General features: G+C 44.6%; 1 protein-coding gene and 1 long non-coding RNA gene across 2 annotated transcripts in view; one reads left to right on the plus strand and one right to left on the minus strand.

Moving 5' to 3' along the window:
- The window catches only part of SYTL5 (synaptotagmin like 5), a 159,590-nt gene that overhangs the window by 8,567 nt on the left and 123,248 nt on the right, over positions 1 to 27,775 (plus strand). The window lies entirely within an intron of this gene.
- Positions 1,723 to 4,002, minus strand: LOC138767236 (uncharacterized). The gene is made up of 2 exons (XR_011358779.1): positions 2,754 to 4,002; positions 1,723 to 2,698 (listed from the first exon to the last, which is right to left on the minus strand). It is a non-coding gene; the product is annotated as an uncharacterized lncRNA (long non-coding RNA).

Consider the following 27,775-nt stretch of genomic DNA (forward strand, 5'->3'; position numbering starts at 1 on the left):
TGGAACGTCACGCTGCATGGCGGTCACCATATATCCTTGCGTCTTGTGTCATCCATCTTTGAAAAGTCTGAGATAATCTACAATGAAAACTTTTAAACTTTCATTAATATTTGGGCTTTCAATTATATTTTCATCTTTCACAATTTAAAATATCAAACACAATAAGTAACAAAAACATCCTTATTCAAAAATAAAAAATTTGTACGGTGTTTAAAAAAATTTAAAACATCAAAATTGGCTACTCCATCAAAATGGGCTGCTCCCATTTCCATTCACCTCTATCCCCTCCCCCATTTGAATCTACATCAATAGGCAACAGAGATGCTGGATTCAATGCACTTAGCACAAGATATATATATATTGGGGGGGCATAAGGAGTGCAGACTGGAGCCATGGACATGGGTTTGGTTTTTACTAGGGATAAAAGTACATATATATTCATGAGCTAAGTCTGCTATAATCATCACAAAACTGTTACCCCTAAAAATAAAAACATTAAAAAAATTAAATGAATTCGCTGAAATGAATATTCCTTCCATACGCTGCTCTTATCAGTAAACAGAACGCTCTGTACCTCACTTCTAACCTTGAGCAGTGAGCAGTAAAATCATAGATACAAGAGTTAAAATTTCTTGGAAGTTTTTTTTTTTTTTTTTCTTTTTTTTTCTAACATCCTTGAAGTTACAGAAGATATCAGCGCTGTGCTCTTATGCACCAGACTGTAACCTTGGACAGTGGCACACATACTTATAACTTAGTAGGAAAAAAAACCAATTTGCGTAGAACTTATTAGGATAGATGTGTACACATATATACACATATATATATATATAAAGACTTGTTAAATAAAGTTACATAGAAATATATATTACAGTAGTAAGTTACTACTCCTTAGAAGTATATATATTTTACTATAGTAAACTACTTCTTCTTTGAAATATCATACGTTGGGGACACACACTTAAAGAAAATCTGCTTACAATATATATTGGGATACATATATATACCTACAACATACTTTTTAAATACAAATGTGTAAGTTACAGTAATAAGTTACTACAGGCTCCTTATACCATTGGGTTCTTAATAAGTGCACAAAATTCTGCGTTTGATCTTTACCAATTATCACTTTTCTCTTGACATTCCTAATAAAACGTGCTTTTTCTCTCTGACTCCTCCTACTGACACTCCCGTATAACAATCTTATACACTAATAGGTCTAATAGACCCAGCTCCTTCAAACAGTCTCATTGCTTTTCCCTCCAACAAACCTTTGTCTAACTTTCTTCACCATCAGGTAATAATATTCATTAATAAATGTGCAAAACAGTTGTTAGACTCTATCGGAAAGTCCTGTGCCCGCCCCCTCAGTGACACTAAGCAGTATGGGCGGAGGACAGAAATGCCAGGAGTTAAAATGGCCACCGGACTAGATAACCGGATATAGGGGTGTTGGCTTAGGGCATGGTTTTGAGACGTCACAATTATAATACAGACGTGGATGATATGTGGGAGTGGTTGGCTTTCAGTCGCCATCTTTGAGGGCTGATTACAGAAAAGTGGCGTAGCTAAATAAGCAAATGTTCCACGGTCGGGACAACAGAAAATGATCAACATTTTGTAACACGTAACATACTTCTAAAGGGGAACACCAGCTTAGTAAGACTGGCTGAAATACAGTATAATGTAGGAGCGTACATTACATTACACTAACAGCTCTGATTCTTTTTTTTTTTTTTTTTTTTTCTAATGCTGCTTGCATGTGATCTGCAGCTCTCAGAGCTGGTTGATGGCCTTGTACAAAACATAACAAATAACACACAAAAAAAACTTTGTATGCTGCTTCACTACGCAGCATTAATTAACCTCTTCAGCTCTCTCAGTACTGTATCTAGCAATGAGCTGGACTGTTCTCCTTGTCTGAGTACGTGGCTTTGTACTCAGACACTTACATGGCAATATACACTATTTGAGGTTAGGCTTTTCGCAGGATCTGGGGTTTGTATACAGATATAAACTGGGTACAATGGTGTAACATAATGATGTGGCTTGGGTCTGCCACACACACTACAATATTCTGTCTTATCTAGATATTGTTGGTCACCGGCACATGTCCACCCAGCTGGACCTGTGCTTCCCACCCATTATCCTAAATGTTTTCCTTCTGTCTGACCCTCTGGCTCTCATCTCTCTATCTACTCCACACCCTCCTCTCTTAGAACTCTAATCCTTGATTCCCCCTTAGGGATAGTACTTCGATTAACCCCTAAGATTCCTGGAAATTTCAAGGACCCATTTGCCCTGCATGTTACATGTAGGTCTGGTTACCTACCCACAAGGCAAAAATAAGTGTGCACAGGAGTGTAAGGGGTTTCCCAGGTGTTGGTCAGAGAGCCAGAGGTTGGTGGGGCTAAGGCATGTATCTGCCTTCATATCAAGCCTCCTAAAGATCTGTTCTAGATCTTGCACTGCATCTTTACATGCCCATCGCTATCTTCCTTAGCTTCACATCAGCTTCACATAAACTTCTTGTGGAGACTGGTGATCCCTTTTTTTAGAGAATAACTGTCTCATCCTTGCTCAGCTAATCCCTAGGTAGCGTATTGGGGAACGAAACCTAAACCTTAGGTTTTAACAAGCACAGCCGCTATAGGCCCAGCCGTCACAGTGACACACTATGGCGACGCACTACAGCAACCTTGCTATAGGCCCAGCCGTCACAGTGACACACTATGGCGACGCACTACAGCAACCTACTGTCCCTCGTTGCTAATTCCTCCTAGGGGGCAAGGGGGTATTTCACAGATCTTCTGACCTGCTCTCTACCACAGTACAAGCACAAATAATGGGATCAATACAAGTATTGTTCCCGCTGCTCGAGACAGATATCACTTATCAGGAACCCGTTCACTCCAAAAGTTATATGCCTGCTGTCTGTGACCTCGCAGCTGCTCTCGATATTATGCTGTATTACAAGGGTTAAGCATTAATCACAGCCTCCCCGTAAGGACGCAGAAGTGAATAAGTTCGGCAATCCCTTTCCTTAATTCAGCATAAATACAGCAACAGCTTATCTCAATCACACAACAGTTTGCGACGGCAATGCAGCACTTTAACCTTGTCCTATCCTGGGTTACAGAGTTCTTTGTCTAACAAATAGACTCAGCTTTACAAACATATATAGAGAACACAGGTGTGACGGGAATCTGATTAGATCCGTTCCCCTGAGGCGCAGATAGTACGTAAGAAAGGAAAGTCTTTCTTACCTGGCCAGTTATATCTGCGCGTCCGATGACGGATAAATCACCACATCCCGTCAGTCTGCGTTCTAGTTTGCAAGCGGCTGAGTCCCTGCCAAGGGCGCCAAATGTTAAGGTTAAATTTATATGTTGACCTCTCTCTATGGAGAGAAGCCAAAAACCCAGGTAAAGGATGGTTTTTTAATTATATCTAGAGTTGGAATCCTGCAGTATTACCAGCTCGTTACTTATACGTCATGGACACAGATAAGACAATGTATCATGATTATAAGCCTGGAGAAAATGGCCCAAGTTTTATTATGGTAATCACATTTTATAGACAGATAAAATATAGGGTGGTAACAAATGCTAATAAGACATAGATGAGGCGGTGCTAGTGATTTAGATATTCAGTCATGCGCAATGGCATCTATATTAGTATTCATTATTATTATTCAAAAAGGTTAGAACAATACATTCTGTGCAATGATACTTTCACATTATTCCCACTGTAACAGACAGGCAACTTTCCTCTGAGAACGGCCTTGGACGCTGATAAACATGTCTCTGAGGGAAATAGTTCTTGAGACAAAACATTCTTTCTAGTGTCCATATCAGAAGTTTTCCAAGGTAAGAAATGGTCCAACTATAAGTTAACCCTATCAGGGACTCTCTAATGTGCTGGAGCTTCTGAGCAAGAGGCCTATATATATGTGTATTCATATAGGTACGGTGCAGGTAGGTAAAATCGCATCGCTGGCCTTATCACATAGGACCTAGACAGCAGATTTAGCTTTGATTCCTATTTGTTCCTGCATTAGAAATACTTACAATTTTCATATTACAAACACTCATGATTTCATTATAATCTTATTTGCGCTGCGGCATCTGTTGGCGCTATACTATATAATATTATTATTTGTGATCATAATGAACGTGTTTTTTTTTTCCTATAGAACAGAAAGTATCAAATAGGCTATGGTCCCACAACGTTTTTTCTTGTCAGTTTATAATTTTTTTTAAAATGACGTCCGTTATTTTGCGATTTGGCCGCCCGTCAGTGCATTAACAGCTGTGAGTAGATTATTCTACTTCAGGTGGACTGATCGCCCTTTGAGTGTGTCTTTTATTGAAAAGTCCATTGAATTTAATAGTAAAAAATGGAGAATGGACGTTGAAAAAAGAACTGTGTATGACCAACAAAAAAAATAACGTCCGTTGTTTGCAAAAGACATCCAAGAATAATTGTCATGATCATTATTTTGACGTCCGTTATTTAACATACTGTGTGTATTGGGCGGCCGTCATTCCATAGCAATAACGGGCATTATTTTAAAAAGAAAAAGCGGACACCTTTTCCCTTTTATTTTTAGTTTGAACATAGCCATTATGTTGCTTACTGGCCAGAATGAAAACTACAAGACTTAAAGCGTAACTGTCATTTCAGGGCCATTTTTCTGAAAACATTAAATATCAACAGTACAAGCGATTTTAAGAAACTCTGTAATAGGTTTTATGTACTAAAAGAGTTTCCTTCTGTAGTGAAAAAGCAATCTCCCAGCCTCCCCCCTCACATCAGAAGCTGCAGGATTTCTGTCTCCATTATGTGGCTATGGAGAGGGGAGGGGCTGTTAGGAGTGACTGAGCACGGAGCAGTCCTGCAAAGCACAACACCCTGCAATCTTCTCTCAGTAAGTTCATAGATAAGCACTGACCTTTTTGACCCCAGAATCCTGCGGTTTAGGTGCCCAGAAAGTCTACAAACAGCTGACCTTCATGTCACCTCTTCCTGCTCCCTCATCTCCCTCAGCCCCTCCCCCTTCATAGGCTTACAATGGAGAGAGCAGAGACCGTCTTCACTTGCTTCTCTGTAATGAAGACGTGTTTGCCTGATAATGCACAGATAAGAAGTCAGGGGGGGAGGCTGGGAGATTGCTTCTTGAGTACAGAAGGAGGCTTTTTTGGCTGATGAAACCTATTACAGAGTTTCTTAAAATCGCTTATACTACTGATTTCTGCAATAAAAAAAATCGTTTCTATTGTCGCCTTTCATCGTTCAACATTTTGAAAGACGTTAAAAGACAACGATCAGCCATCGTGCATGTCGGCTGATCGTTGCCTTTTATTACACAAAGCAATTATTGGCTGTAAAGGTACGTAGGTCCACACTACGGAATTCTCACACAGAACTCTCAGTGGATTCCGCAGTTTGCCCCTGCTTGCGGCCGTGCGCATCTCCACCTGTGCCATAAACTCCATTCTATGTACAGGCAGAGTCCGCCGCCCGCTCGAAGAATGAAAGAATGAATCGTCTCATTCTTCAGACGGACGGCGTTATCCGCCTGTGCATAGAATGGAGTCTATGGTAAAGGCGGAGGTGCGTGTGGCTGCAAGTGGGGGCGATCTGGGGAATCCGTGCTGGGTGATCCTCCTGGATTCCTCCACTTTAAGTGATGATCTTCCAAGTTGATAGTTGGAAGTTCACCGCTATTTGTAAGGCTAAATATGAATAGAGTTCTCCTTTAAGCTATGCTATTCAAGACTGGCAAGGAAGTATATGCCGAGTATTTTGCTTTGCTAATAAGTACACTTAGTCATACTGAGTTGGGCATCCCTCATAACATGTTCTTAGCCCCCATGTTGAATCAACTTGAATTGTTTTAATAGCAGATGGGGATCACTGTTAGGAGATGATAGCAGAAAAGCTGAATGAACAGATGCCCACACTGGAAAAGCAGCGAGCAGGCTTCATTTGCATACAAATAACAGATTCATCTGCCAAACAATGTCATTATAATTCTTAATAAATTTTAATAAAAGACTAAAGGTTTAAGATTTATTTACCGTTCAGATGACTCCTTTATGCCATACAATTGCTAAATGTGCTGCTGCATAGTTTATATTCTGTTCTGTAAGATATATTATAGTGTGCGCATACCTGCAATTATACAGAAGAATCATCATTGTCCCGGAATGGGCTCAATAATAATTCTTCTAAATCACTTGTGTTGCCAATTCAAATAGTGTAGCACCGCCGGCCGAGGTCAATACTGGGGCTGCCCATAACTATTCATTAGAAGACAAAGCATTCTCCTAAATGGCTCCTAGCGTGTCTTGTAGATTTCCAGATCTACTAGTGGAACCATTGCTTCCATGGCTTTGAATATGCATTCAAACCCTATTCAGACTACACAGCACAGTTCTCAGATTAATCGCTGCATAATAAATGTCCCCCTATATCTATATACATCAACATTATAGCTATATATACATCAGCCAGACCACTGTTTGGGTTTATTAGCCGAAAAATGCATTTTTATCATGAAAAGCAGTTTGAAGCTCTCCCTCCTGTCTTCATGGTTCTCTTATGGAGAGGGGAGGGGTTGAGGGAGATGAGGCACCAAAACAGGACAGCAAAGAGTAAATTTTTAAGCGACATCACTGGCTATCTCCTCTGAAGTCAGCACTGACCTCCCTGACCTCTGAATACCGCTTTCACACAGGTCTGGCTGTGTAATACTTTGTTCTCTGCTCCCTGCTGGCGACTAATCTCCATCCTCCCTCCTCCCCCCTCCCCTCTCCATAGGTTACACAGGGCCCGACTGATGTAAAAGAGTCGAGATTTCCTGATAATAAGCAGTGGATAAGAGAGAGGAGGGAGGGACCTGGGGAAAGTCTTTTTAAATGCAGATAATGGCATATTTGCCTAATAAACTCAATTACAAAGTTTCTTAAAATCGTCTGTACTATTGATTTCTGCAAAAAAAAACAAACAAAAAAAAACGACAGTGACACTTTGTGACACTTTGGTTGAGATGAAAATACCCCTTTAAGGCTGGACTTTTTAAACTCTTTGGATCAGTATCATATTATTAGTATTTGCTTAGTATTATTATATTGTTCAGGGGGAAAAAATCCTACTTAGCAATACTGCTAGGGCTGTGGGGGACATGTTAGAAGAGTATATTTACCTTTCCTGCTCCAAGTCCACTTCCCTTGTCACTTGTTCTGCGCCACTGTCAGCGTTTTCATAACTTCCATCGTGACAGGCAGGGCATCTTGGCAGGGCAGCGGGACAGGTAAGTATACTCTACTGATAAGTCCCCCACAGCCCTGGCAGCAAGGCTAAGTAGGATTTTTTCCTGGACAACCCCTTAAACAATACTGAGCAAATACTGATCAAAATATTTTTTGTGAACCCAGCTGTACAGTTCCACCCAACATATCCTCCACTAAGCCTGGTGTCACACATGGCTTTGGCTCAAACATTGTAATGGCTGTTCCCTGAAAAACTGCCATGTGTAACACCAGCCATAATGCCCCCCCCCAAAAAAAACAGTGGCAGTCGCACATGTCACAGTGTCTGCCAATGCACCAACTATAGAGCCCCCAAGAAGTACTTTCCAGAAATGACCCCTATATAATATCAGCTATAGCCCCAAAAAAGCACTAACCACAGTATTTTCATATAATAAAGGGAGAACCCTACCACAGCGCCTTCATTCTTTACATGAGCACAGATGCTTGCAACAGCTTACTGGCAGGGGCGTATCTAGGATTCATGGGGCCCCATAGCAAAACATTGTAAGGGCCCCCCTCCCCTAGGCACAACACAAAGCACTGCATATATATATATTCTGTGATGTGGCCAAAAAATAAAATCTCTTGTGGCCAGAGGCAGAATCCTGGCTGCAGCCACAAGAGTGACTGGCAGAGTAGAGAGACAATGGCTGCTCGCTATGATAGTCCACTGTTTTTAAATATAAGAGCCCATTAGGAGCCCGTATGGTTAAATACATAGGTGCAGGAACAGACTTCTGCTTAACCCCTTATGTACTGCAGTGTGTAAGTGACCCAATGTTCAGAAGACATGGAGAACTCTACTTTATTGCTGGTGCACTGATAACCCCTGACCTCTGCAGGAGCTAGGGAGAACAGAGGTCAGGGGTTATCAGAGCAGTGAAGCAGAGATCTCTTTGTCTTCTGCTTGTTAACCCCTTTTTTAGTGTTTCAGCATGTAACTAAACATTGGGTCACTTACACACTGCAGTACATAAGGGGTGAAGCAGAAGGACACACAGGACGCTCTTACCTTCTCCCCCGGGCCCCCTACTGACACAGGCCCCATAGCAACTGCCTACCTTGCCTCTACGGTAGCTACGCCACTGCATACTGGTACTGCTGCTCATTCTCGGCTATGAATTAGTTATTTCACTGGTTGTCAATTTATTTTACCTTTCTTATTTTGATAAAAACCACATTTGCCATTTTCCCATCAGCAGAGAATTCCAGTTTCTTTCTGTGCGAGGAATATTGATATGATAGCTGCATCTGTTTAGCTTCCACCCAAGATTAAATTGTCTGTACTTAAGAGTCCTGTATAATCAGAGCATGAAATACGAGGAAACCATTGCCGCCTTTCAAATCAATTATATGAAGTGAACAAATATAACGAAGGTAACGTTCTCATGATGTCTGATGTGCGTTCAGTGCAGGGATGGGGAACCTTCGGCTCTACAGATGTTGCAAAACTACAATTCCCATCATGCCTAGACAGCCAAAGCGAAAGCAGTCATTTTGGTTGGGTAGTGCTTTAGTTGTTCGGAAGCTCATTGCATTGCATCATGTTCTCATGTGACACGTAACATATACACTGATCAATCATAACAAATGAATAACTTACAAAGAAAAAATGCCAATTGTCCCTAGTCAAAGTTGCCAGCACTGCCCCAAAAAACAGTAAGAAGAGTCCAGGAAGAAAAATAATGCACAATTGTAAAATAATGCTCAAGGGTATTACGAGTTTTGGGAATACTTTAGCTTCCTCAGATGCAGTTTCAGTACAGTACAGGACGTTCCATCGGTTGGAGACACCATACCCAGGGTCACCTGTACCTTGGGGTGGTGCACACAAAGCTGAATGTATTCACCTGCTCTACTGCATTTACCTTTACGGTATCACACAAGGCACAGCAACTTGCCTTCTTTCCTTTCCTTATTTCTCTTTCCTTTCATATACCAAATAAATAACACTGATTATCAATCATACTAGTCTAGGGGGGGGGGATATTAGGCAGCAAATGAACATTCAATTTCTCAAGTTGATGTGTTGGAAACAGAAAAATGGCCAAGTGTATTCATCTATAGACAAGTGTATAATGTAATGACACTTGGTCAGGGAAAATCCACAATGGCAGCTCTTGTGAGGTGTTACCATGGTAACAAAAGTGGTCCAAAGAAGGTTGACCAGTCAACCACAATCATGATGAAAAGGGCCTACAGTGGGCGTGTGAACACGGGAACTGGGCCATGACACAAAGAGAGATGGTGGCCTGGTCGGATTTTCTTCATCACATTTTCTTCAAAGGGGTTATCCAGCGCTACAAAAACATGGCCACTTTCCCCCTCTCTTGTCTCCAGATTGGGTGGGGTTTGGGACTCCATTCCATTGAATTCCAGTTCCATTGAAGTAAATGGAGCTTAATTGCAAAATATACCTGAACTGGAGACATAGAGGGGGAAAAGTGGTCATGTTTTTGTAGCGCTGGATAACCCCTTTACATCAAGTAGATGACATTGTGTAGTGGAGTGCAGCATAGGAAGAAGGCAAGAGGCAAAGGTAGTTTTATTCAATGGTTGGTGTTCTGCTGGGAAACCCTGATATTAGGGATGGTCCGAACCGAGTTCGGTTCGGGTTCATACGAACCCAAACCCTCGGTAATGATTCCCGCTGTCTGCCCGCTCTGTGCAGCGGGCGGATCCAGGGGGAGGCCCGCCTGAAAAACTGGGATACAGCCATAGCCATAGGCTGTATTCCAGTTTTCCAGGCGTTCCTCCCGCTGTATCCGCCCGCTCCACGGAACGGGCATACAGCGGGAATCTGCTGCCGAGCGTTCGGGTTCATACGAACCCGAACCTCGGCAGGTTCGGACCATCCCTTCCTGATATTTATATGGATGTTACTTTCACATCACTTACCAGATCATTGTCATGTCAAGAACAAGTCAAAGGGTACTATTACGCAAATCGATTATTGGCGGATTATTATCCATTACGGCCGATAATTGTTTTGTGTAATAGCTCATGTTGAAATAGCTCATGCATGATGTTGTCTGATTGTTGTTTTCAAACATGAATCAAAATTACGATAAGTATAGCGATGGTCTGCTGGTCGTCACTTTGCATATTAGAGGCGGCAGCAGACCGCCGCTATCTTCTGTGGCCCACCTATACAGGCAGCCCTTTCTGCCTCTCTCCGCTTACCCCCCCCCCCCCCGCTCGATGTCTGTGCGTGTAATAAAACAGACAGTGAGCGGGGGAACGAGGAGCAAGCCAGAACTGACCTGACATGTCGGCGTTCGCGTGCTTCTAATATTGGCCTGTCTAATAGTACTCAAAGAACAGACCCTGCTGCAGATCTGCTGTGATAAAAGCTTTTTGGTTTTGCATTGATTTTGAGTATATTGTGGCAAAACTGGAACAGGAAGGCTATTTAGCACGGGAAGTATATGTCCGTTTTTTGCGGCCATGGGCACCTCCAGGAGCCTGGGACCCTGGGCGGCCGCCCAAAAGAAACATATTATAATCCTCCACTGTCTACACAATATAAGGCAGGTGGGTTAAGCTGATCAGTGTATATTCATCAGAGCACATTGTGCTACTCACTTGCCCACAGACACCTCCACACGTTCTGTTGAATGGCTTTTATCCAGTTATTGAAGAAGCAGAATGTAGCACATGCTGCCTACCTATATCAGCGTTACTTCCCAAGGAGGAGGGGAACATCTTATGTTTTAAGCTGTAGAATGTACTGGGGCCTCTCATCTGTAGAAGAAGGTAAAATTATAATATCTCGTTCACAACTGTGAAAAGCAAGTAAAAGACATTTGTTTCGCAGATATTGATCTTAAGTGGAAATTTGACAGAATGCTTGATGTTATATTGTTTCTATTGACAGTATTTTTGTCATTTTTGTAAAGGCTATGGGCATCTTTTGGATTTTATTTTTCTTCTTGATTTTTGGTACATTAATATTTTCTCTATAGGTCTTTATTAAAAATGCATCTTAGTTTCTCCTTTACAGCTTTCTGCAATGTGCTTTTGTTGTTGATCAGCAGCAGATATAGGACCTTGTCACAATGACAACATCTGAATGGATTATCCACTTTCTTTTCAATAACTCTTGACCAGTTTTTTGTCTCTCTCCTGTCTTCTCCATACATATGGGACTTAATTGCTGAACCTTCATATGTTCTCTATGTGGAGGGGTAAGCCCTACTGCCAACTTGTCCCTCCAAGAACAAAAGGGACGGCAATGAAAATCCATCATGCCCAACCCTTTTCTCCACCAACAGATAGAAGGAAGTCCCCAATACACCTTATACTGTTGCCTGTTACCTGCTAACAGTGATGGGTTCATACGACTCCAGTATAAAGTGTATGTGGTCACCTTTAGGCGGCAGTGGTGGACTTTCGTATGGTGGGAAGGTTGTTGAGTAATATTGGTGGGCCGATATATCATTATACTGTTGACACTGAGAAATATGACTTCTGAAGCCATGTTTCACCCAGATGTACTAAAATTGTCTATGTGTAAACTTAGTCTTCAAATGCGCCAAATTTATGTATGTTTTGCAGTCTGTTTGATAAATCTGTCACATCTGAATACTAGTTTGTTTTAAAGTACATCAGAGCCATGCCCCTTTTTCAGGCTTGGCAGAAAGGTGTATCTAAAGAGCCAAAATGCATACTAAATGGGGGGTATCGTACATCAGAATTCTGATGCATAAGTATATCTTGGCCAATATTTTTGTCTAGAAATTAAAGTATCATGTAAGTGGCTTAGAAATGTATATCATGTGGCCAATGTTAGACTGTTGCTAGTGGTAGTCCTGTGGGAGAGGAACCAGACACTCATTGTGGTGTGGTTTGTCTAGGCTGAATTATAGATATCAGAGGTGGTGTGCCACAAGGGTCTCTTCTGGATAATATTCTTGTTAATATGAGGAGAAGGAGAAGGTTTGGTTAGTAAGGTTTGTCTGTTTGCTGATGACACAAGTGTACATTAGGGTTGATATTCTTGGAGGTGCCGGATATATACGTGTTAAACTCCGGCCGGGGATTGACATAAGTTGCGGCCGGCTGCGTACGGTCCGCGAACTTACGCCCGTAGTCTACTTACGCTTCCCGAGCGCCCTACGTAGCGATCTGACAGCGGTCTTTTACTTGGAAATCTTCGGCTAGCCCCGGACACCCCACAGAACCTTTTGGATCGGCAAAGAAAAGTGCAAAAATGAAGAAATCACCACTACATAAGGGACTGCATGTTACGCTACGGGCGTAAGTTACGGCATTTTCGTCCTCAAACAATGGTCTAGTTCATTTTTTACGGCGCCGCATATGATCCTGGCGTAAGTTCTTACGTAGTGTGAACTGTGCAGCCGTAGATCGTATACTTTCCATTGTACGCAAACTACGTAAATCTCTGGCCGCTTATTCACGGAGCGCGCTACGGCCGGAAACTTACGTAGTGTGAACATAGCCTTATACTGTATGGCCGGGGAGGGGTGGATATAGACGCCGCCGTCCACCTATCTCCCCGGTTCCAGCGCCGGGACCTGGATCCCACTGCCCCGCTGCGGCTTCCTGGTCTGTGCTGCGGCTTGAGACGTGACATCTCAAGGCCACTCAGCCATTCAGCAGTCGTAACGGGGTCCCGCCTTGAGATGTCATTTCTCAAGCCGCAGCTCGGACCAGGAAGCAGCAGCGGGATGGGAGAACGGGGCGTCACAATCCAGGACCTGGCGCAAGAACCAGAATGGTAAGTGGATGGCAGCGTCTATATCCACCCCCTCCGCAGCCATACAGAAAAAATACCCCTAGCCCGAAGTACCCCTTTAAGAACTGTCTTCAGGGTAAAGATTAGAAGTGAGCAAATTTACAGTGTTAACGAAGAAAAGCTATTCTGCCGGCCCCTTAACCCCTTCAGCTCCCGTCCGCCTCCTGATCCCACTCCGCTGTATACATTACCTCTCCTCGCTGCACGGGTCCCGGCGTACTTCTCTCCCGTCCGGCCAATCAGTGGCTGCGGCAGGGCAACACACTGATTGGCCGGGCGGGAGAGCAATATGCCGGGACCCGTGCAGCGAGGAGAGGTAATGTATACAAAGCGGGAGCAGAGCAGGAGCCGGGTGGCAGCTGAAGGGGTTAAGGGGCCGGCAGAATTACATACACGCAGTGGTCTTTCAGACCGCTACGTGTATGTAGTGAAAGTGATCTGCCAGGACCTACCCGACTGCTGCGAGTCGCTAGGTGTGAAGGCACCCTTAAGTTAGATTTCTCTTCACTCTGTTCATTCACTTTACATTGTATTAATACTTGTATGCAGGGGCGGGCTGGGCCGGGGGGCAGGGTGGCATATGCCCCCCGGGCTGGTCTCCCCACTACACCTAAGGGCCGCGGCGTCCGGATGTTGCTAGGGCCGCTCTGCCACTTTAATTATTTCCTCAGTAAGTGCGGCCCCTGCACTCACTCTCTAGCAGTCAGCAGCGGTGACAGAACGCCGCGCTGACTCTGCCTCACACTTCACTTTGCTCATTGGTGGAGCAGGCAGCCTGTTCCATCACTGAGCAAAGAGAAGTGCACAGCCCATGGAGGAGGACGCCTGCCGGAAGAGGAGCCGCCCACCGCCCGACTGGTATCTGGGGAGGAAGCCTGGGTTGTGGGGAGCGGGTCTGGGGGGGTTACTGTATAGTACTGGGGTCTATAAGACACCAATACAATACAGTAGCCTAGGGCTGGCTGGAGCAGGGGACACTCACCTCCCTGTCTGGGCAGCCAGTGTTTCCTCCGTGATTCTGCAGTGTGATTAGCACTGCCTGCTCCTCTCTGCTCTGGTCAGACCTAACCAGAAGAGGCCAGAGCAGCAGAGAAGCACGGACCTGCTAGTGAAGTAAGTATATGGGGGGGGGGGGGAGGGGGGAGCATTGTGCATTGTGCTTTGTCCTATCTACAACATTTGACTCTCCAGTTATTGCATAACTACAGCTCCCATTATATCCTGGTGGCAGGACATGATAGGAGTTGTAGTTTGGCAACAGCTGAGGAGTCACTGGTTAGGAAGCAATAATTTAGGTAGAGTTTAGGTGTTCTCCAACCTGTGACTGCTCAGTTAGTGAAACACTACAACTCCCATCATGCCCTTCTAGCAGGAGATAATGGGGATGGTAGTTTAGGAACAGCAGGAGGGTCACATGTTGGAGAAAACCACACAAAATAAACTGTACCCCTAAATCATTGCTTCCTAACAGTGGCTCCTCAGTTGTTACAAAACTACAACTCCTATCATGCCCTGCTGGCAGAATATAATGGGGGTTGTAGTTTAATAACTGCAGAAGGGTCAGATGTTGGAGAAATCACACTAAATAAACTGTACCCATAAATCATTGCTTCCTATCCAGGCGCTCCTCAAGTGTTACCAAACTACAACTATTATCATGTCCTGCTTGCATAATGGAAGTTGTAGTTTACGAACATCTGAGGAGCCACTGGTTGGGAAACAATGATTTAGGGGGCTCAGTGGTACGTTACATTAGGGGGTCAGTGGTACAGTACATTAGAGAGGACAGTGGTATAGTGCATTAGAGGGGTCAGTGGTACAGTACATAGAGGACAGTGGTACAGTACATTAGAGAGGACAGTGGCACAGTACATTAGAGAGGACAGTGGTATAGTGCATTAGAGGGGTCAGTGGTACAGTACATTAGAGAGGACAGTGGCACAGTACATTAGAGGACAGTGGTGCAGTACATTAGAGGGGACAGTGGTACAGTGCATTAGAGAGGACAGTGGTACAGTACATTAGAGGGGACAGTGGTACAGTACATTAGAGGGGTCAGTGGTACAGTGCATTAGAGAGGACAGTGGTACAGTACATTAGAGGGGTCAGTGGTACAGTGCATTAGAGAGGACAGTGGTACAGTACATTAGAGAGGACAGTGGTACAGTACATAGAGGACAGTGGTATAGTGCATTAGAGGGGACAGTGGTATAGTACATTAGAGGGAACAGTGGTACAGTACATAGAGGACAGTGGTATAGTGCATTAGAGGGGACAGTGGTACAGTACATTAGAGAGGACAGTGGTATAGTACATTAGAGGGAACAGTGGTACAGTACATAGAGGACAGTGGTATAGTGCATTAGAGGGGACAGTGGTACAGTACATTAGAGAGGACAGTGGTACAGTACATTAGAGGGGACAGTGGTACAGTACATTACAGAGGACAGTGGTATAGTACATAAGAGGGAACAGTGGTACAGTACATAGAGGACAGTGGTATAGTGCATTAGAGGGGACAGTGGTACAGTACATTAGAGAGGACAGTGGTACAGTGCATTAGAGGGGACAGTGGTTCAGTACATTAGAGAGCACAGTGGTACAGAACATTACAGGGACAGTGGTACAGTACATTAGAGAGGACAGTGGTACAGTACATTAGAGGGAACAGTGGTACAGTACATAGAGGACAGTGGTATAGTACATTAGAGAGGACAGTGGTACAGTACATTAGAGAGGACAGTGGTACAGTGCATTAGAGAGGACATGGGTACATGACATTAGAGAGGACAGTGGTACAGTGCATTAGAGGGGACAGTGGTACAGTACATTAGAGGACAGTGGTATAGTGCATTAAAGGGGACAGTGGTACAGTACATTAGAGAGGAGAGTGGTACAGTACATTAGGGGGTGATTGGGACAGTACATTAGAGAGGACAGTGGCACAGTACATTAGAGGGGACAGTGGTACAGTACATTAGAGGACAGTGGTACAGTACATTAGAGAGGACAGTGGTACAGTGCATTAGAGAGGACAGTGGTACAGTACATTAGAGAGGACAGTGGTACAGTGCATTAGAGGGGACAGTGGTACAGTACATTAGAGGACAGTGGTATAGTGCATTAAAGGGGACAGTGGTACAGTACATTAGAGAGGAGAGTGGTACAGTACATTAGGGGGTGATTGGGACAGTACATTAGAGAGGACAGTGGTATAGTGCATTAGAGGGGACAGTGGTACAGTACATTAGAGGACAGTGGTACAGTACATTAGAGGGGGCAGTGGTACAGTACATTAGAGGGGACATTGGTACAGTACATTAGAGGGGGCAGTGGTACAGTACATTAGAGGGGACAGTGGTACAGTACATTAGAGGGGACAGTGGTACAGTACATTAGAGGACAGTGGCACAGTACATTAGTGAGGACAGCGGTACAGTACATTAGAGGGGACAGTGGCACAGTACATAAGAGGGGACAGTGGTACAGTACATTAGAGGACAGTGGTATAGTGCATTAAAGGGGACAGTGGTACAGTACATTAGAGAGGAGAGTGGTACAGTACATTAGGGGGTGATTGGGACAGTACATTAGAGAGGACAGTGGCACAGTACATTAGAGGGGACAGTGGTACAGTACATTAGAGGACAGTGGTATAGTGCATTAGAGGGGGCAGTGGTACAGTACATTAGAGGGGACATTGGTACAGTACATAAGAGGGGACAGTGGTACAGTACATTAGAGGACAGTGGCACAGTACATTAGTGAGGACAGCGGTACAGTACATTAGAGGGGACAGTGGCACAGTACATAAGAGGGGACAGTGGTACAGTACATTAGAGAGGACAGTGGTACAGTACATTAGAGGACAGGGGTACAGTACATTAGAGAGGACAGTGGTACAGTACATTATAGGACAGTGGTACAGTACATTAGAGAGGACAGTGGTACAGTACATTAGAGGACCGTGGTACAGTGCATTATAGGGGACAGTGGTATAGTGCATTAGAGAGGACAGTGGTACAGTACATTAGAGGCGACAGTAGTACAATACATTAGGGGGGTCAGTGGTACAGTACATTAGAGAGGACAGTGGTACAGTACATTAGAGGATAGTTGGGGGGCAGTGGTACAGTACATTAGAGGTGACAGTGGTACAGTACATTAGGGGGGGGGTCAGTGGTACAGTACATTAGAGAGGACAGCGGTACAGTACATTAGAGGACAGTGTTGTGGGGGGCAGTGGTACTATTTATTAAAGACAGTTCATAAGAGGCACAGTTTATCTAGGGGACAGTAGTACAGTTCATTAGGACAAATGGGTGCTATTCACTTAGCACAAGGAGAGGGTGGGGCTAACTGCAGATGGGGACACAAAGGGGGGCCTAACTAAAGATGAGGGCAAAGACAGGGGGCACAATTACAGATGGGGAACAAATAGGGGGTCTCATTACAGATACAGGCATGAAGAAGGGACCTAACTTTAAAAAGAGGCACAGAAAAGGGAAGTGACTACAGATTGGTCTTTAAAGAAGTTCCTGTTACTGTTTAGGGGCACTATGATGGAGAGTTTGTATAAAAGTGGGTAAAGGTGCTGTAAAAGTAAGGTGCTGAAGATGTTTGTCTGGCAGATACTGCTGAGATGATTTGTGGTTGGAAGAATTATTCATGATCGAAAAGAAAAGGAAACCTGACCGACTCAGAAAACGTCATCTGTGAGTCACTGGATGTGTTTGCACTGTACTTATATGGTATACAGAGCTTGTGTACAGCTGGTATCTACCACTATTTGGTCACCGTATGGGGTAATATTGGCCCCTGTGTGGTGGAGTGTAGTACCAGTATAGTAGTAATGCTCGTGGTGTGACGGTATTAGGTAACCTTTTATAATGTAGTTACTATGTGATTGTAGTATGTGGTCATGGTATGGTGGTATTATTTGCCCCTTGTATACTGATATTATTGGTTATATAAGTATACAGGATTTGGTCAGTAATAGTATGATGTCCATGTCCATACAAGGTATAAATCAAGCCAGAGCAGATTAAACTCTGGCCTTACATAAAAATCCTGGGACGGCAGAGGTTGGAGGAACATAAAAAAGAATATACTTACCCGTCCCTGTGCCCCTGCAGTACAGGTTCACCACCTCTCTCACAGCTACTGTTATCCTGCTCCTCCCATTCCTGCATTGTCAAGTCAGGCAGGAAGTACCCGTTCGCCCCAGTGCGTGACGTTGCAGGACCAGGAGCTGCAGGAACCGGTCTGTGAGCAGTGACGCTGCACTGCGGAGGCATTGGGACAAGTATGGATTCTTTATTATGTTCCCCTCACCCCCGGCCAGCTTGGGATGTTTAGGTTCGGCCCTGGCGAATATCCACTACTCATGGGCCACTGCTGTGTACTTGCCCCCCAGGCTAAAGTTTGCCAGCCAGCCCCTGTCCATCATGTACCCATCATCATAAATTCATCCTGTCTTCTTCCATGCGTTCAGTCCCGGAAGACCAAAGCAGTGTACAATTGAACTGAGATGGTTGATGGGGTGCTGTTGAAATGTAAGGAAAATCTATCTGAATTTCTTATCAGGAAATTATAGGACATAATTGACCCATACTTGTTTGAAATTCCAGCATGGATGCTTCATAGAGTCCCTTTAAAAGCGGAGAAGAAAAATAAATACATACTCACCTGTTGGACAGCTGCAACGGTGCTCCTGTTCAGCTTCTCCCTCTGTCTTCTGGCTCTGAAAATGCACAAGTGACGTCACTCATTCGCCGCAGCACTGGGTGGAGAGAGTAGTTTCTTGTGGCCGGAGGCATAATGCTGCTTCTGGCCAGAGAAGTGATTGACAGTGCCAGGAGCCAATGGCCACACTTAACGGATAAGGATCGAGTAAAATTAAAGGACCAGCCTCACCACACAGCAGCACTTGCCCAAGTTCTGGCACTAGACCGGGCTACCATGCAGTGTATCCAGAATTCTGGACAGTTTACAGATACGTATCTGAAGTTGTACGGAATTCTGATTGCCCCCATAGGGTTCTATGGAGCATCCATGCCCAAGTTCTTGACAATTATGGGTCAATTAAGTGTGGCCATTGGCTCCCGGCCCTGTCAATCACTCTTCTGGCCAGAGGCAACATTATGCCTCTTGCCACAAGAGACTACTCCCTCCCTCCAGTACTGTGGCAAATGAGTGATGTCACTTGTGCATTTTCAGAGCCAGAAGACAGAGGGAGAAGCTGACCAGGAGAACCGCTGCAGCCGTCCAGCAGGTAAGTATGTATTTTTTCTTTGTTCTCCATTTTTAATGGGACTCTGTCACCTCCAAAACACCCCTAAACTTAAGTTCTCAGTAGATTATACATCAGTAAAGTATACAACGCTGATGCTATAGCTGCAATTTTTCTATTTCTATGTCCTTTCCTTCCTTTGGTATAAGCCACAAATGAAGGAGTCTAAGTAGTCTTATATTCTAAGCCAGTTTGTAGGCTTACAGTGGTGAAATACAAACAGGGGCTGGCTGGCAAACTTTAGCCTGGGGGGCAAGTACACAGCAGTGGCCCATGAGTAGTGGATATTCGCCAGGGCCGAACCTAAACATCCCAAGCTGGCCGGGGGTGAGGGGAACATAATAAAGAATCCATACTTGTCCCAATGCCTCCGCAGTGCAGCGTCACTGCTCACAGACCGGTTCCTGCAGCTCCTGGTCCTGCAACGTCACGCACTGGGGCGAACGGGTACTTCCTGCCTGACTTGACAATGCAGGAATGGGAGGAGCAGGATAACAGTAGCTGTGAGAGAGGTGGTGAACCTGTACTGCAGGGGCACAGGGACGGGTAAGTATATTCTTTTTTATGTTCCTCCAACCTCTGCCGTCCCAGGATTTTTATGTAAGGCCAGAGTTTAATCTGCTCTGGCTTGATTTATACCTTGTATGGACATGGACATCATACTATTACTGACCAAATCCTGTATACTTATATAACCAATAATATCAGTATACAAGGGGCAAATAATACCACCATACCATGACCACATACTACAATCACATAGTAACTACATTATAAAAGGTTACCTAATACCGTCACACCACGAGCATTACTACTATACTGGTACTACACTCCACCACACAGGGGCCAATATTACCCCATACGGTGACCAAATAGTGGTAGATACCAGCTGTACACAAGCTCTGTATACCATATAAGTACAGTGCAAACACATCCAGTGACTCACAGATGACGTTTTCTGAGTCGGTCAGGTTTCCTTTTCTTTTCGATCATGAATAATTCTTCCAACCACAAATCATCTCAGCAGTATCTGCCAGACAAACATCTTCAGCACCTTACTTTTACAGCACCTTTACCCACTTTTATACAAACTCTCCATCATAGTGCCCCTAAACAGTAACAGGAACTTCTTTAAAGACCAATCTGTAGTCACTTCCCTTTTCTGTGCCTCTTTTTAAAGTTAGGTCCCTTCTTCATGCCTGTATCTGTAATGAGACCCCCTATTTGTTCCCCATCTGTAATTGTGCCCCCTGTCTTTGCCCTCATCTTTAGTTAGGCCCCCCTTTGTGTCCCCATCTGCAGTTAGCCCCACCCTCTCCTTGTGCTAAGTGAATAGCACCCATTTGTCCTAATGAACTGTACTACTGTCCCCTAGATAAACTGTGCCTCTTATGAACTGTCTTTAATAAATAGTACCACTGCCCCCCACAACACTGTCCTCTAATGTACTGTACCGCTGTCCTCTCTAATGTACTGTACCACTGACCCCCCCCCTAATGTACTGTACCACTGTCACCTCTAATGTACTGTACCACTGCCCCCCAACTATCCTCTAATGTACTGTACCACTGTCCTCTCTAATGTACTGTACCACTGACCCCCCTAATGTATTGTACTACTGTCGCCTCTAATGTACTGTACCACTGTCCTCTCTAATGCACTATACCACTGTCCCCTATAATGCACTGTACCACGGTCCTCTAATGTACTGTACTACTGTCCTCTCTAATGTACTGTACCACTGTCCTCTAATGTACTGTACCACTGTCCTCTCTAATGTACTGTACCCCTGTCCTCTAATGTACTGTACCACTGTCCTCTCTAATGTACTGTACCACTGTCCCCTCTTATGTACTGTGCCACTGTCCCCTCTAATGTACTGTACCGCTGTCCTCTCTAATGTACTGTGCCACTGTCCTCTAATGTACTGTACCACTGTCCCCTCTTATGTACTGTACCAATGTCCCCTCTAATGTACTGTACCACTGCCCCCTCTAATGTACTGTACCACTGTCCTCTAATGTACTGTACCACTGTCCCCTCTAATGTACTGTGCCACTGTCCTCTCTAATGTACTGTCCCAATCACCCCCTAATGTACTGTACCACTCTCCTCTCTAATGTACTGTACCACTGTCCCCTTTAATGCACTATACCACTGTCCTCTAATGTACTGTACCACTGTCCCCTCTTATGTACTGTGCCACTGTCCCCTCTAATGTACTGTACCGCTGTCCTCACTAATGTACTGTGCCACTGTCCTCTAATGTACTGTACCACTGTCCCCTCTTATGTACTGTACCAATGTCCCCTCTAATGTACTGTACCACTGCCCCCTCTAATGTACTGTACCAATGTCCCCTCTAATGTACTGTACCACTGCCCCCTCTAATGTACTGTACCACTGTCCTCTAATGTACTGTACCACTGTCCCCTCTAATGTACTGTGCCACTGTCCTCTCTAATGTACTGTCCCAATCACCCCCTAATGTACTGTACCACTCTCCTCTCTAATGTACTGTACCACTGTCCCCTTTAATGCACTATACCACTGTCCTCTAATGTACTGTACCACTGTCCCCTCTAATGCACTGTACCACTGTCCTCTCTAATGTACTGTACCACTGTCCTCTCTAATGCACTGTACCACTGTCCTCTCTAATGTACTGTACCACTGTCCTCTAATGTACTGTACCACTGTCCCCTCTAATGTACTGTGCCACTGTCCTCTCTAATGTACTGTCCCAATCACCCCCTAATGTACTGTACCACTCTCCTCTCTAATGTACTGTACCACTGTCCCCTTTAATGCACTATACCACTGTCCTCTAATGTACTGTACCACTGTCCCCTCTAATGCACTGTACCACTGTCCTCTCTAATGTCATGTACCCATGTCCTCTCTAATGCACTGTACCACTGTCCTCTCTAATGTACTGTACCACTGTCCTCTCTAATGTACTATACCACTGTCCTCTATGTACTGTACCACTGTTCCCTCTAATGTACTGTACCACTGTCCTCTCTAATGTACTGTACCACTGTCCCTGTAATGTTCTGTACCACTGTGCTCTCTAATGTACTGAACCACTGTCCCCTCTAATGCACTGTACCACTGTCCTCTCTAATGTACTGTACCACTGTCCCCTCTAATGCACTATACCACTGTCCTCTATGTACTGTACCACTGTTCCCTCTTATGTACTATACCACTGTCCTCTGTAATGTACTGTACCACTGTCCCCTCTAATGTACTGTACCACTGTCCTCTCTAATGTACTGTACCACTGTCCCCTCTAATGCACTATACCACTGTCCTCTATGTACTGTACCACTGTTCCCTCTAATGTACTATACCACTGTCCTCTCTAATGTACTGTACCACTGTCCCCTCTAATGCACTATACCACTGTCCTCTATGTACTGTACCACTGTTCCCTCTAATGTACTATACCACTGTCCCCTCTAATGCACTATACCACTGTCCTCTATGTACTGTACCACTGTCCTCTCTAATGTACTGTACCACTGTCCTCTCTAATGCACTGTACCACTGACCCCTCTAATGTACTGTACCACTGTCCTCTCTAATGCACTGTACCACTGACCCCTCTAATGTACTGTACCACTGTCCCCTCTAATGTACTGTACCACTGTCCTCTCTAATGCACTGTACCACTGTCCCCTCTAATGCACTGTACCACTGTCCCCTCTAATGTACTGCACCACTGTCCTCTAATGTACTGTGCCACTGTCCTCTCTAATGTACTGTACCACTGACCCCTCTAATGCACTATACCACTGTCCTCTCTAATGTACTGTGCCACTGTCCTCTCTAATGTACTGTACCACTGTCCTCTATGTACTGTACCACTGACCCCTCTAATGCACTATACCACTGTCCTCTCTAATGTACTGTACCACTGACCCCCTAATGTAACGTACCACTGAGCCCCCTAAATCATTGTTTCCCAACCAGTGGCTCCTCAGATGTTCGTAAACTACAACTTCCATTATGCAAGCAGGACATGATAATAGTTGTAGTTTGGTAACACTTGAGGAGCGCCTGGATAGGAAGCAATGATTTATGGGTACAGTTTATTTAGTGTGATTTCTCCAACATCTGACCCTTCTGCAGTTATTAAACTACAACCCCCATTATATTCTGCCAGCAGGGCATGATAGGAGTTGTAGTTTTGTAACAACTGAGGAGCCACTGTTAGGAAGCAATGATTTAGGGGTACAGTTTATTTTGTGTGGTTTTCTCCAACATGTGACCCTCCTGCTGTTCCTAAACTACCATCCCCATTATCTCCTGCTAGAAGGGCATGATGGGAGTTGTAGTGTTTCACTAACTGAGCAGTCACAGGTTGGAGAACACCTAAACTCTACCTAAATTATTGCTTCCTAACCAGTGACTCCTCAGCTGTTGCCAAACTACAACTCCTATCATGTCCTGCCACCAGGATATAATGGGAGCTGTAGTTATGCAATAACTGGAGAGTCAAATGTTGTAGATAGGACAAAGCACAATGCACAATGCTCCCCCCTCCCCCCCCCCCCCCATATACTTACTTCACTAGCAGGTCCGTGCTTCTCTGCTGCTCTGGCCTCTTCTGGTTAGGTCTGACCAGAGCAGAGAGGAGCAGGCAGTGCTAATCACACTGCAGAATCACGGAGGAAACACTGGCTGCCCAGACAGGGAGGTGAGTGTCCCCTGCTCCAGCCAGCCCTAGGCTACTGTATTGTATTGGTGTCTTATAGACCCCAGTACTATACAGTAACCCCCCCAGACCCGCTCCCCACAACCCAGGCTTCCTCCCCAGATACCAGTCGGGCGGTGGGCGGCTCTTCTCCCGGCAGGCGTCCTCCTCCATGGGCTGTGCACTTCTCTTTGCTCAGTGATGGAACAGGCTGCCTGCTCCACCAATGAGCAAAGTGAAGTGTGAGGCAGAGTCAGCGCGGCGTTCTGTCACCGCTGCTGACTGCTAGAGAGTGAGTGCAGGGGCCGCACTTACTGAGGAAATAATTAAAGTGGCAGAGCGGCCCTAGCAACATCCGGACGCCGCGGCCCTTAAGTGTAGTGGGGAGACCAGCCCGGGGGGCATATGCCACCCTGCCCCCCGGCCCAGCCCGCCCCTGAATACAAAGGAGTAGAAAGCTATAAATTACAGATTTGGAATTGACATCCTTTATCCTATTTACAGATTACTTTAGTTTAGGGTTTTGAGGAGGGCGGGTTGGAGGTGACAGCCCCCTTAAAGTCAGGAAACCATGATACTAAAAACAAAATAATAGACAGCGCTCCATAGCATAAATGTAACGTAATTTAGGTGAGCTAAATGTGTTCGAGATTCTCACCTAGTCGAGTTGTGCTAACTGCAAGGCACAACTTTTGTGTGCACACTCCCCACCCATCCAAAATAGTGATCCACTATCCGAAGTAGTAGTGACTCACTATTTTGGATGGGTGGGGAGTCTGGTTTATTAGTACATATTCAGACACTAGTGCGTTTTTTATTAAATAAGGTAGGTGTTATTTTTATATTTTTATATATATATATATATATATATATATATATATATATATATATAGTTTTTTCATTGATTTTAATTTTTTATGATTTTGGGTACTTGGTATACCTATATAGTGATAATAGATGTTGCCTTTTATGTGGATCTAGTTATTTATTCATTCATTCATTCATTCATTCACTACTTTAATGGCAAACATGGAGTTAAGATTTGCAACCCCACCCAGTTAATGGGTGATACAAGGATATACTGGTTGTCTATTTATATATCTGTAGAGTTTACTGTTGTATATGACACTTGAAAAAGAGACCAGATCGGTCTCGAAACGCGTTGTGTATGTTTAATAAATGTGAATATTTTAATTATACTTTTTATGGTACTTTTATTATACTTCTACTGGACCTGCTCCTTCTTGACCCATACTTGGAAAGCAGGTGTATCGTCTAATTATAGGAAACAATGATGGCTTCCTGGAGCCTCCTGAAAGGCTTTCCTATCAGTGTTTCCTGACCGTAAATATGTCCATGGTGGTGTGAAGGCGGACTATGCTGGAAGTTTCTATTAGTTGTCAATAACACTTATCAGAGTTGCTTCTTGCAGTTGGAGCTCTTGCAATAGTAAAGGGATAATAAATCCCAGAGATTGTTATGTTTGTTAGATATAATTTTGTTACAATAATTTATTTCTCATTGTTAGATGCCGTGAAATGACAATGTGTGGGTCATTGGGTTTTGTAAATGTCACTGTCAAAACATGAATCAGAGAAAAAAGTACAATGTCTTGCAGCACTAATTACCGTAATAACCGTCATATCACTTAAGCCTATCCTTTCTGCCGGCTGCTGACTCACTGGCTACATGCTGTGTTAAACTATTTAGCATGAAGGGATAAACACTAGCAATAAAAAATATGTAATTTAATGGCAATCGGAGAGGCTATTACTTATTATTACTGCCTCCCCCTGTACAATAACCAGCCATATATCTACTGTCACTGCAAAAACACTGATTTACTTCCCAAGCTCAACCATTCAGTGTTAAAATAAAATATGTTCCCTGCTTGAAATGAATAGCAGCCAATCTGTATAGGTCTGAATTATAGAGGAAACAACTTTCCTCCATGCTAGATGCTAATGCTTATAGCATAGATGGCCCCTTAAAGCAACTCTGTATCCACCAACTAACTGCTACTACCATCCGTATGATGAGAGTAAATCCTTACCGATTATGTCTTTTAAAATGTCTTGGTTAGAGCTAAAAATAATCTTTTAATCTGCAGCGCTGTGTCATACTGGAGTGTCTGTGTCCCAGGTCCGTGACGCCCCTCCTACCTTTCTCCCCACCCTCCTCATCATTAGGAACACCCCAAGGCAGGATTTCTATTCATCGCTCATTCATGATCACACACTGTACTTTTACAATAAACAACGTCCGTTATTGCAAGTTGCAAAAACAGACCCTGTTTATTGACAGTGTGCAATTACATTGAATTATATAGAACACCAGCCATGGTGTATACACACCATGGATATACACTACAGCCAGTGTTCTATTCGGCCGCACAGAAAAACTGACATTTCAATTTTCGGTGGCTGCTATTCAGTGAACAGTGGCTGTACAAAATAGACTGTGCACGCAATGTAAAGTACAGCTCCGGGCCATACTTTACACTGTGGTCTATGACTAACTGCATTTAAAGTGACACTGTCACCACAGTTTTCATTTTTTCATAATTTTTACGGTTTAATTTACTAATATTGCTGTGTCCATAGCTAATTTCAGACAAATTATCAAGTTGATTGTTCAAGAGAAAAATGAACTTTTATCACCTTGTTATTGCGCCACCTGGGCGGGGCTAGTCCACGAAGCGCCACATCGCTCCGCCCACTCCACCGCAATTGACCCCGCCCCCTTTGCTACATCATTTCTTCAAGCCGCTCTGCTGCAGCAGCCTCCGTCTTTTTTGGCCCTCCCAGCCTGTGCAGGGACGTCGGGACGTGCGTGTTCACATTACCCAGAGCGTCATGCGCGTGCGTCCCCTTCATTTACCGCACAGGCTCACTGGGTAAGTGATCTTCTCCTGCACCAACCAGCCTGGCTGTGCTTGCGTTCGCATAGCCCGCGGCTGTCAGGTGCAGGCATGGTGGGGCTGTGTGCAGTCCATCTGTGCCCTGTTGTCCCCCGGACCTCTCGCTGCTGGCTGTGCCGGCGTCTGCACAGCCAGCAGCGATCTGATGCGGTAGAGGCGCAGTGCGGCCGTCCTGCTTGCACTGTGCCGGTGGTGGCCAGTGTGTGACAGAGAAGAAAGCTGCGGGCGGCCAACAATTTTACTAGCTGTTCGGACTGCGCCTGTGCACTACTGCATCAGATTGCTGCTGGCGATGCGGACGTCAGCACAGCCAGCAGCGAGAGGTCCGGGGGACAACAGGGCACAGATGGAATGCACACAGCCCCACCATGCCTGCACCTGACAGCCGCGGGCTATGCGAACGCAAGCACAGCCAGGCTGGTTGGTGCAGGAGAAGATCACGCTCTGGGTGATGTGAACGCGCACTTCCCAACGTCCCTGCACAGGCTGGGAGGGCCAAAATAGACGGAGGCCGCTGCAGCAGAGCGGCCTGAAGAAATGACGTAGCAAAGGGGGCATAGTCAACGGCGGTGGAGTGGGCGGAGCGATGTGGCGCTTCGTGGACTAGCCCCGCCCAGGTGGCGCAATAACAAGGTGATAAAAGTTCATTTTTCTCTTGAACAAGCAACTTGATCATTTGTCTGAAGTAAGCTATGAACACAGCAATATCAGTAAATTAAACCTTAAAAATTATGAAAAAATGAAAACTGTGGTGACAGTGTCACTTTAAATTAAAATTAAGTAA

Source organism: Dendropsophus ebraccatus, chromosome 11 (assembly GCF_027789765.1).
Source record: "Dendropsophus ebraccatus isolate aDenEbr1 chromosome 11, aDenEbr1.pat, whole genome shotgun sequence".
NCBI classification, from domain to species: domain Eukaryota; kingdom Metazoa; phylum Chordata; class Amphibia; order Anura; family Hylidae; genus Dendropsophus; species Dendropsophus ebraccatus.